Source organism: Gopherus evgoodei, chromosome 14 (assembly GCF_007399415.2).
Source record: "Gopherus evgoodei ecotype Sinaloan lineage chromosome 14, rGopEvg1_v1.p, whole genome shotgun sequence".
NCBI classification, from domain to species: Eukaryota; Metazoa; Chordata; order Testudines; family Testudinidae; genus Gopherus; species Gopherus evgoodei.
Window position 1 is genome coordinate 14,284,547 of NC_044335.1, and position 12,312 is coordinate 14,296,858.

A 12,312-nucleotide genomic window follows, 5' to 3' on the forward strand; every position below is an offset into this window, starting at 1 on the left:
TTTAAATAGTTTGTGAGCCTTGCAGTCTGTTTTTTTGTGTTCTGTTTTAAACCCCACCCACAGAAGAAACGTATGTACATAAATATATTTAACATGCAAAGCCTAGTTATTAAACATCGTGTCACAGGGTCCACTCACATTGAGCACCTTCTTGTGGTTGCGTCTGGGGATTAACTGCACTCAGGTCTGATTCCCCCTTCTTCATATCACAGCCCTCTCTCTCTCTCTCTCTCTCTCTCTGGGACTCAGGGTACTCCCTTGTCATGACTTAGTTCTCCAGCCAGGTTACTATAATCCTCCTCTTGCAAGGTAGGAAAGTTCCACTGGATCAGCTGTCCTCACGCCACTCCAGTCTTCTAGCTCAGGGCCAGGTCCTGTGCCACTTTCCCAGAAGCTGGTAGGGGAATCTGAGGCACCCACTACTGCAGGTTCCAGCCCAGAGAGCCTATCTCTAGTAACTACAGTCTACTTACTCCTAACCCTGTCATTATTTCCTGGACTTCATCCTACTTCGCTTTTCTATCTTCTGGACTCCCTCTCTGAGTTTACCAGGCCACATTCCCTCCTCCCAAGAAGGGACTGTAAACTACTCCTTTATTTGGACTGCTGCCAAAATTTATTGGCCTAAACACACCTCCCTTCTCCTAAGGAATAAGAATAGACCATTTGCCGCTTTCTGGTCTCAGCTCGCTGGCTTTATACAAGCTCAGCCTGCCCCTGCCCAGCAAGGCTTCATCATCAATTAGCTTTTCAGGGCTCATGGGATAAGAGGGAAGGATCTCTCATGGACTGGTAACTGGTTAAAAAGATAGGAAACAAAGGGTAGGAATAAATGGTCAGATTTCAGAATGGAGAGAGGTAAATAGTGGTGTCCCCAAGTGGTCTATACTGGGACCAGTCCTATTCAATATATTCATAAATGATCTGGAAAAAGGGGTGAACAGTGAGGTGACAAAATTGACAGATGATACAAAATTGCTCAAGATAGTTAAGTCTCAGGCAGACTGCAAAGAAATACCCAGTTTGAGAGATCCTTTTGTAACTGGGCAACAAAATGGCAGAATGTTGATAAATGCAAAGTTATGCACACTGGAAAACATAACCCCAACTATACATATAAAATGATGGGGTCTAAATTAGCTGTTATCATTGAAGAAAGATCTTGGAGTCATTGTGGATAGTTCTTTGAAAACTTCCACTCAGTGTGCAGTGGCAGTCAAAAAAACAAACACGATGTTGAGAATTATTAAGAAAAGGATAGCTAATAAGACAGAAAATATCATATTGCCTCTATATAAATCCATGGTACGCCCATATCTTGAATACTGCATGCAGATGTGGTCGCCCCATCTCAAAAGAGATATATTGGAATTGGGAAAGTTTCAGAAAAGGGCAACAAAAATGATTAAGGGGTATGGAACGGCTCCCATATGAGAAGAGATTAATAAGACTAGGACTTTTCAGCTTGGAAAAGAGATGACTAAGGGGAGGGATATGATAGAGGTCTATAAAATCATAAGTGGTGTGGAGAAACTAAATAAGGAAGTTTTATTTACTCCTTCTCATAACACAAGAACTAGGGGTCACCAAATGAAATTAATAGGCTGCAAGTTTAAAACAAACAGAAAGAAGTATTTTTTCCACACAATTCAGTCAATCTGTGGAACTCCTTGCCAGAGGATGTTGTGAAAGCCAAGACTATAACAGGTTTCAAAAAAGAACTAGATAAGTTCATGGAGGATAGGTCCATCAATGGCTATTAGCCAGGATGGACAGGGGTGGTGTCCCTAGCCTCTGTTTGCCAGAAGCTGGGAATGGGCAAGAGAGGATGGATCACTTGATGATTACCTGTGCTGTTCATTCCCTCTGGAGCACCTGGCATTGGTCACCGTCGGTAGACAGGATACTGAGCTAGATGAACCTTTGGTCTGACCTAGTATGGCCATTCTTATGTTCTATTCTGATATGCTTAGGGTGACCAGATGTTCACTAGTGAAAAACAGGATATCTGGCAGGAGGGTGGGTGCTGCAGAATGTCAGAGTGGTATGCACAGGATTATTCTGGAAGCTGTGGTGAGGTGGGGGACCTACAGAGCGGAAAACAGCAACATGAAAAGCCTGGTTATTAATTAGTTCTTGAGGTAAGCTCAGCCAGCTTGGTCATCAGCTGTGCTAGCTCAGCTTCTCAATGGATCCTTCCAGCAGCTGTCATCTGCTTACTAAAACTGGGGCAAAACATCCAATTGACAGGGACACCAGGAAAGGTCCTGAAAGCAGTTTCCCCCGCCCCCATTCCTTCGCCATAGATATTTCTGCAGAAAGGAGTGATCTGGAACAAAATCTCAAATGAACTGTGGGGAAACCCTCCCCTTCCTAAGGTGTTGTTTGTAGAGTCCCAAAATAATGCAGCAATTTGGCACCAACTGAATGCATGAGAAGGCCAGACTACCTGCTGTTCACAGACTGAACTTCAGTATGAATAGAAAGAAGTCAGCTCCTCTCTAACTTCTATAGTGCTGCTCAGTATAGAGAAGTCCTGCTTTTTAAAGGACTTGTTCTCGCATTCTCTCAGCATAGAGTGCTCTGTATAGAATCCACTCTAGCATGTGGTTTGAAAGTTTTCAGACCTTTTAGACAAATAGGCAAAAATGTTGTTTTTTTTTAATGAAGGAGGATCTAGTACATTTCAGATAATCTTACAAGATGGGACTGACCCAAGACCCGCTGCCTTGGTTGTTGGTAACTCATCGGATAAAATGAACTTTAATTTGATTGCTAAACAGTCGTCCTGCCAAAAGTCGAATAAAGAGAAATGCAAAGACAAGTCATTTTGAAAGAGCTCTTTTGAAAGCTGGCTCACTGCTTGTGGTGGTGTCAATGAAGAGTTAAATCAAACTGCTAAGGCGTTTTGAAATTTCTTCCAAGAAGATACAGGTCCTTATTGATGTATTGACAGCAGTTCCTCAGGATGTTGATGCTTCACTTCACTGGTTTTACAACATTACAGCTTTTCCCTTCCTCAGCTGCATCAGATTCATCCACTCCCTACCCTACTCTCCCCACTTCTGCCCATGTGAGAATCATTGGGCCAAATTCTCAGTTATGTCCCTTTTAGCAGTCTGGCAGTGTAACCAAGGGGCAAAAATGGTTCCCTGAGACTACTCTGGCATAAAGCTTGGGTAGGAGCTCTTCTCTGCTCCTGCTTCCAACCCCTGGTGCGGGGTGGGGGTATGTCAGGACACGGTGGTCCAGGGGTGGCCAGAAAGCCGTGTGCTACATCTGTTTGTTGCTTCCCCATGGGGGTCGGGGGCTAAGGAAACAAAGGTAAAGTTAGAAAGGAAACATTTTCAAACTATAAAAATAACACACTAGGTCAGAGGTAGCCATGATGGAAGTCTCATGGATACTATTGATATGATTCTGTTAAGCATTCAGAGGGATTCTTCGCTCCATTGAAGTCTATGGGAGTTTGCCATTGACTTTAATAGGTCCAGAACAGGGATCAGCAATTTTTGGCATGTGGCCCATCAGGGAAATCTGCTGGCAGGCCGGGACAGTTTGTTTACCTGCAGCATCCGCTGGTTTGGCCAATTGCAGCTCCCACTGGCCGTGGTTCTTCGTTGCAGACCAATGCGGGCTGCGGGAAGTAGCAGCCAGCACATCCCCATCCGTGGTAGAAAACACAAAACACCACATGGATCCATTTGTTCCTGTCAACATCTGTTCTCAGCAACATCTGGTTAGTTTGCTCTGTATATATGGAAAGTAAGTGAGAAAATTTTATAAGTGGAAACTATAAGAAGGAAAATCTGGAATTAAAGAGATGTTAATTATACTATGCCATTGTCAATTAAAATAATCAGAAACATTTATTTAAGAGGCGAGGCTGAGCAATCAGATATGCAAATGGATAACAACACAATGCAATATTTTGAAAGAAAAAGCAAATTGTCTTGGCATCAAACATTTTGCTGCTTTTTCCTCCCTAAAGAAAATGCAGGAAACTCTAAAAACCATTTTTAATCAGAGAAAAATGGACCCACTTCAGCACAGAATATAATTGAAATTTATATTTATATTTTCCCTTATTAGTCTATTTCACAACCTTGCCATTTTTTTTCATCTACTGAAAATTGAGATTGATATAAACCAATGATATTCAAAGCACCTAAAGCTGAGGACCAGCACTCAACCTATGTACCACTTGTGCTGTGATTAAAATAAGGCATGGGACCTTTACAAAGGGGAGAGTTTCATCCCTAAAAGAGTTTGGTTATTAATTATAAACTTTTATAAGTCAATTTATTAAGTTGATAGCCCTTAACATAAGGACTGTTGATGCCATTCCAAAAACCATTTTGTCATCTTTGTCAGCTGGGTGTGGCAGCAGCTTTGACCTATTCTATTGTTTCCCCAATCCAAAAAAGAACCAGGGAGAAGATTCCTGTCTATCTTTAATTGATATCTGCTGACTTTACTGAAAAGACAATTTTTGCTCCTCTTAGTACTTGCAGAGGGAACTTCTGGGCTGTGATTTCTTGAGAACGTTTTGGTCTATAACAGAACCTGCAGTGTGTTAGAAGAGTAAGGCCTGGTCCACACTACGCAGTTAAATCGATTTAAACAGCGTTAAATCGATTTAACGCTGTACCTGTCCACACTACAATGCACTTTAAATCGATTTTAAGGGCTCTTAAAATCGATTTCTGTACTCCTCCCCAACGAGAGGAGTAACGCTAAAATCGATATTACTATATCGATTTAGGGTTAGTGTGGACGCAAATCGACATTATTGGCCTCATTCTTTTACTGTAGCTACCCACAGTGCACCGCTCCAGAAATCGATGCTAGCCTAGGACCATGGACCCACACCGCCAAATTAATGTGCCCTAGTGTGGACGCATAAAATCGACTTTATAATATCGGTATTATAAAACCGGTTTTAGTTAATTCGAAATTATGCTGTAGTGTAGACGTACCCTAAGACACTCTGGGATCTGAAAATTAAGATGTTGTCTCTCTTTCTGGTAATAAAAGATTCTGCAAGCAAAATTTAGTTGACCATGTATGTGCATGAGGCAGAGAACAGGATATCCTTGCTCTTCACAGCTTGACTTTCAGATCTCAGCTGAGTTTATAGCTCTTGCAATAGAAAGAAAACTTCCTGTGACTTGTAAACTGATCAAATTTGACCTAGAAGATATTGAGAGGGAATAAATATGGAACTCAATACAGTCTCTTTTCTAACAATAACCATACTTTATAAACAGCATAAAACGTGTAACATGTGGAAGTAAAAGGCTGGAATAGAGCAATAATAAGCTAAATGCAATCTACATTAATTCTGCTAAAACTAGATTAATGCTATTCAAATAGTTACTCCAAATTAACATTGAGAGCAAAACTTAGCCCATTTATACATCACCAATCAAAAAAAAAATCTCTGTACTTTCCAAACATATTTAAAGTAAAATAGTCAAATAAACAGTGAGTTTTGGTCTCAAAATGTGAATTCTGAATCTATCTCAGAAGGCCCAAGTGCATGGTAGACTTGAAAGCCAAGATTTTCAAAACTAGGTACCGAAAGTTAGTTAGGAACTTAAATAAGTGGCCTGATTTTTAGAAGCACCAGCAGCTCCTGTTGACTTTAATAGGAGCTTGTGAGAGCTTAGCACTTTTAAAAAAAATCAGATATCTTCTCACGGTTAGTTAGGAGTTAGAAGCATAACTTCAGGCATCCAGTTTTGAAAATCTTGGCTAAAATTTTTGGAAAGATCAGAACAGAGAGAAATTGAATCTTGATGGCACAAACAGATAAATCAATGTTCAAATTCTAAAAGAATGGGAAGCAATGAGAAAAGAACCTGGGGAAAGAAGGCCAGCCCCCAATCAGAGTTGACTCCTTTATTCAGCATTCCTGGCTCCACAGACATTTGTCCTTGCTTCTCCCCATCCCTATTCCCCCAAATATTCTTTAGCCTCAGACATTAACCTATGGATGATTGGTTGGATGACAAATGGTGCCTGTGTTAGTTCCCACAGCACCCCCCCACACACACACACACTCTTTCTGCCCTTTGATTGATGATAGACCCAAGGTATATTTTTCTTCAGCTGTCTTGTTTTTAATGGCTGGCAGCATGGGGTCATTCTGAGTGATGGTTTTAAAAATCAGTGGTAATTCTGGAATTGTAAACAATCATCCAGACAAAAGGCTATACCCACCAGCCTGGGTGTTGGATCTTTGCATGGTTGCACACTGCACTGCCTTTAGACTGATTAAATTAGCTCTTGCTTTTTTTAAATCATTGTCCCAGATCTAGATTGTGCAATTTAGCTTGTATTGAGATGGGGACCAGATTGGCACTGACCCAGTGGGAGCACTAAGGAGACATTCTGCACATGGGGCGGGCTTACACCACCCTGTAACTTTAAAGATACAGCGTACTCCCTTCTGTGAAGCCAGCCAGCTGATGACACAGTCAGGGCTCTGAATTCTTTGTCTCCATCTTCCTCAGAATATAATGCCCTTCTAGGGAATAGTTAGGAAACAGTCTGTATTCAGGGGCAGCAGTTTTATCCAGACACAAATAGGAAGGGAGAGTCTGTTTATTCCCCTTACCCCCCACCACCCAATGGCCGATCTTGTCGGGGATAAGCAGACTCTAGCCTATAGGAATTGAGCTATTTATTTACTGATAGGATCAATACATTTTCCTTACTGAGTCTTTGCTTCAGTTTTTCATTGTGGGTGGGTTTTTTTATATTGAGGCGAGTTCTGATTTTTACCAGCACCATTAACATGCACAAAAATTGAACACAAAACTGCTAACCAACGCCAAAGGAGAATGGCTGCAAAAAGAGGCCAAGACACTCCGCAGCGACATTCAGGAGGAAAAAGCTTGTGTTTCATTGGAATAAATAATCAAATGCTTCAGTGGATGCCAAGCAAAAAAAGAAGGCCAACAGCAAATAAACTTTACTACATTAGTCCTTCTGTCAATCCATCTGTCTTCTCCTCCCACTTAGCTTCTCCATCTCACTTTAATATGCTCTGAAAAAAAGAGTGATTTTTTTCACTTGCAAAAAAATTAATGTTTTTCCACTATTTGAGGGTGTGCATTTCCAAGCCTATTTATGTGAGTTTTTAATAGGCACTAAGAGGAGAATATTCATAACACAAGCATTTAGGAAAGAATGTTTATAAATGGAGCTTACAAACCCAAGTTTCCAAACATTGGTGCAATGGCACAAATATATATTACCATCTATAGCATACAAATTCTGGGTTTGTGGCTAACTTGCATTTGCAATCCAAATTGTCTGAAATCACACTTCACTACCTGCTATCTCAGGATGTTTACTGTTTGCTGTTTAATTCCCATAATCCAATTCACTATTATAACTTTTAAATATGAAATTAAGATAGACTAACATATTAATTACTAAGACTAACATATTAATTACTCCAGAGTGTGGTATTTTTCTCTTTGTGTGCTTTATTATGATTTTTTCAGATCATTTTACTATGTAATTAAACTCTAGTTTTTACTTTTGAATACTCCTAATTAGAAACCACTGACAAATATGCTAAAAAATAAAAGTTGGACATGAGTAATATGTGATAAGTCAAAAATGACTGGGGAAAAATGTTCCATTGAAACTTTTCTTTTATTGATGGAAGATTGGTTGTTTTACTGAGAAATTTGCAGAAAGTGACAGCTTTCCTTGAAAAATTTAATAGGAAGAGAAGGTGAGATATTAGATAATGTTTTTAAAGTGCCCAGATTGAAAAAGTAATTAGATGCCTAAAGATGCACATAGGTGCCTAGTGAGATTTTTAAAAGCACCTAAGTGAGTTAGGCACTTAACTCCTATTGAAATCAATGGGAGTTATGTGCTTAAACTGCATAGACACATTTGAAAGTCTCACTACGCATCCAGCTGTATTTTAGGTGTCTAATTATCTATGAAAATATGGACCTAAATGACTTAGAAGTAGAAAGGTGAATTTTTTGGCTGAAAAATACAAATTCAAGTAGCAAATTTGTGTCAACTTGGCAAATTGGTTGGTTCAGAAAAAGAGGTAAAAAATTTAAATGTTGAAAATGCTCATTGAAGTTTTCTAAATGAAACATTTTAATTTAGTTTTGCAAGTGGGCTTACGAGCCAGTCACAAAACCCAAGGATGGTGGTGTCCCCTGAAACTGCATTTTCCAATGAACCAACTACCTGGCCAAAAAATTTCATCCAACTCTAAAGAGTGATATGAACTGGGACACTTGAAATTCTGGAAACGGTACACAGTTTTATGACAGAATATACATTTGCCTGATTTGCTACTACCCTACACCTCCATTCTAGAAATAACAGGTCAGATTTTCAAAGTGTACTTTGGTGTGCACCACTCTGAAAATAGTAGGAAGGGTATTTTATGGCCATATTAATGACAGCAGAAAGAAAGCAAGAAACAGAAAGAGAATGAGAATGAGTGCACCAGAAGCCGTTAATTACATCAATGGGAGACTTTCATCCTAATGAAGTTTCATTGTACAGTTCCACTCAGAAATCTTTCTAGTCTGAAATGCTCATCACTACCAAGTTAATGAAAATTATTGCTTTTTTCCTGTGCCACTGTCTAATTGCCGCTAGGCTCGCCCACTTTCCAGCTTGTAATAGTGAGCAGGAAATATGACGCCAGGGCTGACTCGCTTCAAAACTGCATTTCAGAATAGTGAAGGAGCGGAAGCACCAGTCTTGTCCCTCTGATTTCCTTCTCCCTTTACAACAGACACTGCACTATGAAACATAAGTTGAGAATAATGAATCAGATAACCTTTACTGTGTAATTCAGCTAAAATCCTCTCTCTGCTCCTCATCACATGATTATTATTCAGCACCAGAGAATGTCAATGCTGTATCTCCAGAACTCATAAGCCTTGTCATCCAATGTCAGAACATAGAGGGATGCAACAAATAGATGTTACAGAAGCCACAGCATTATTGATCTTTGCTTTTAATGAGTTTGACTCTGATAGTAGATCTGTTTGACAACTCAATAATCTAGATTTTATGATCTCCTTAAACATCCCTCAGCTATTCGGTTAAGTAATAAAGAACCCAGGGAGCAGTGTAAACTTGCCACATTAGTAAATGGCATTGTAATTAAAACTTAGCTCGGTATTTACGTGTCCTACTTTGGAACTGATTGGCAATCAATGGAGTCTTTATTTTTACTAGGATAGTTTATTATCTAATGACACAGTTATTGACACATGTTAAATAGGGGGGAAAAAGTCTTTTAAAATTAAAAAAAAAAGTACCTTTATTGTAATAACATTCTACCAGCAATCAGAAGCAGTCAAGAAAGGAAATTTAACAGACCTTGTTAATGTTGTGCTCTTATTTATTTGTGCAAAAGGATCTGCAGTGGTTAATAAAACTCCCCCAGTTGCCTGCCTGATCTTCAGCATACAGCTGTGTGAGACAGGTCTGACTATCACTGTAGCTCAATTCCCAATACAGTTTACTGGCAAAGCAGAATAGCAAATGTGTAGCTCAGTCCTTCAGCTGCAGACTCTAGCAAGAGCTGTGTGGTCTCTGGGTTTGCTATTTCCTTTCTGAAAGGGTACTGAAATTTGACAGTGACTCTGACACAGCTCCAAAGAGTATGACACTTGTTAATGTCCTAGCTGTCTCTAAATCTGTCCATTGGATTCAGTTTATGCCTACCCTACAGAGATTATACTGGCACAATCCCATAGTGTAGACACAGCCTACAGCAACAAAAGGGTTTTTTTGGTGGTGTAGGAATACCACCTCCCTGAACAATGGTAGCTACATCCATGGAAGCATTCTTCCAGCCACAGAACTGCATCTACACTGGGGGTTGGACTGGAATAGCTATGTCAGTCAGGGGTATGGGGTTGGTTTGTTTGGGTTTTTCTGCACATCTGACTGTTGTAGCTATGTTGACATAGCTTTTAAGTGTAGACCAAACATTAGATTCAATTTAGGGGCAATGAATGCCCTGGTAGTATCAAAGTAATAATGGAAAACCAGGACCTCTTGTGTGAGATCTGTATCCACTAAGCCATTTTGGTCTGAGTCCAAAACATGTAAGAAAATATCTTATAGGTCTCAGCGCACTAGAAGCAATACATGAATGGCAAATGTTTGGACCTTGATTCAGAAAAGCACAGAAGCATGTTTGTAAATCCCACTGAAGTAATGGTTTAATGGATACAGATCTCTCACTTGAATAATGATGCTTTCCTGAATTAGGGCTGTAATGAAGGAGCTTTCATTCCTTTTAGCTTTTTATCTTGTTTCCTGTATTTTAAACATTTATCTATTTTACCAAAAGGAGCACCATTCTGCCTCCAGAAGGCCATGCTTTAGAAAGAATAAAGATATGAATAACTATGAATGTAACATGGGCCAGACTCACCCCTGCGGCGCCTCCTGCTGGACTCTCAGGGAATTAGCTCACTGCTGCGTCCGGAGCACCCTCTGCAAGCCAGTGATCCACCTTCCGACCCCCGTATCCCTTCCAGGACTCCCACCTGGGAACGCCCACCCCACTATCCCCACTTTGCCTCAGTATTAGCTACTGCCCAGTCTCCATCTAGCCCCCATTCACTGGGGCAGACTGCATTATCAGCCACTCATCATAGGCAAAGGGGTTTGGACATGCTGCCTTTGCCTACCCCTGGGCTGCCCCCTGCAACTCCCAGTACCTCTTAGCCTTCTGCTAGGCTGCAGCCTGGGGCTTTCCAGGCAGGAGCTCCCCAGCTTCTCTGCCTTTCCCCAGCCCTGCTCCACTCTAGGTAACTTGTCTAGCTCCCTACAGGCAGAGGGAGACTGTTTGGGCTTTTGGCTCACAGCCTCTTATAGGGGCCAGCTGGGCCTGATTGGGACCTGGCCACAGCTGAGCCTGCTTTCTCCCAATCAGCCCAGGCTTCTTGCCCCTGGCACAGTCCTCTCTGGAGCTGTTTTAAGCACCGGAGGGCAGGAGCGGGTAACCACCTCGCTACAATGAACTACACCCAGAACCCAATAGCTACAATGAACTACACGCCCAACTGGTGCTTTAACAATATTCAAAAGATGCATGAGTGTGACAACTATTATCAGTCATTATTTGTGTGTCTCATTTGTGAAAAATGCTGAAGAAGCAGGTGCACTGTGTTTACAAAGGCTATTTCTAAAGGCTCCGGTATAGTAACAGTGTTATATTGCACGTTATAATCAACATAGTAACATCGTGAACTCAATTATGCTCACGTATGAGTTGGCCATATGGTGTTTAAGCCAACTCTTCTCCTAACCTCCAAGACACCTTCATAACCACTCTGATGAACCATCCAAGTCCAGAGTGCCATTCATTGCTCTATAGGTGCATCTTTCCCATCACTGCCAAAGCAGTCATTACACATAGGTCTCTTTGTGCCCAGGCCAGAAACTTTAATCACTTCTACTAGGGCCAAACTATTTAACAGAGGCATCTTAGATCATTGTTTGATTAATAATGGGATGAAAGAATGGCACATCTCTCTTATTGGTAAATATGCAACTCAGAGCAAAAAAGAGTCCCTTATGTTGTAGATCTCCACAGAGATTACAAGCAAAGAGCTGAACGCCGTTCCTTCTCGAAAGTTTGATGCCTCCAATGTATCTAGTACAGCAGTGGTTGCTGTTTCTTGTCTAAATAGATAGCCCTATTAAAATATCGTTAGTGCTCCAGAAAAGTTTGCTTTGCAGTTTAAGGCTCTTTTTAGGTACTGAGCGTTTATCAGTTATAATTTTATCTTGACTCTTGCTGACTTATAGATATATGGCAGTTATATTCTGCTCCCCTGGGAAGCACAAAGGGGGAGCCCATGATTGCCCAGTGGCTAGCTGGAAGCATGAAGGCCCAGTCCCTCCTCTATGTAGCAGAAGGAGGACCCTAGCAGACACCACACCCCGGCACTACCCCACTCCTGACATCCATCAAATCCACATGGGGGCAGCATGTCTCCCTCGCAACAGCCCAAGTGAGGTTAGGAATCACTTTTCTGAATTCTTTAGTACAATGAGTGGGAGCTAGTGATGGTGGGAGAAATTTTCCCAGAATCTCATTCGCTGGAATGTGCCATTCTATCTAAATGCTTTGTGAAACTACAGATTTTGCTTAAATTCCATTTTAGAAGAAAACTAGAAAAAAATTCTGATAATGTTAAAATATCCTGCTCTGACATTTTTTGAATGAAACATTTTGATTTTTTTGTTTTGAAATGACGTTTGATTTTGCAAAATATATATATATAT

General features: G+C 40.7%; 1 long non-coding RNA gene across 3 annotated transcripts in view; it reads right to left on the bottom strand.

Moving 5' to 3' along the window:
* Nucleotides 1-1,941: 1,941 nt before the first annotated feature.
* The window catches only part of LOC115634919, a 61,275-nt gene continuing 50,904 nt past the window's right edge, over nt 1,942-12,312 (bottom strand). For all 3 annotated transcript variants that reach the window (XR_003996474.1, XR_003996473.1, XR_003996472.1), the window contains 2 exons: nt 3,567-3,750; nt 1,942-3,310 (listed from right to left, as the gene is read on the bottom strand). This is a non-coding gene — a long non-coding RNA (uncharacterized LOC115634919). The remainder of the gene's footprint in view (nt 3,311-3,566; nt 3,751-12,312) is intronic.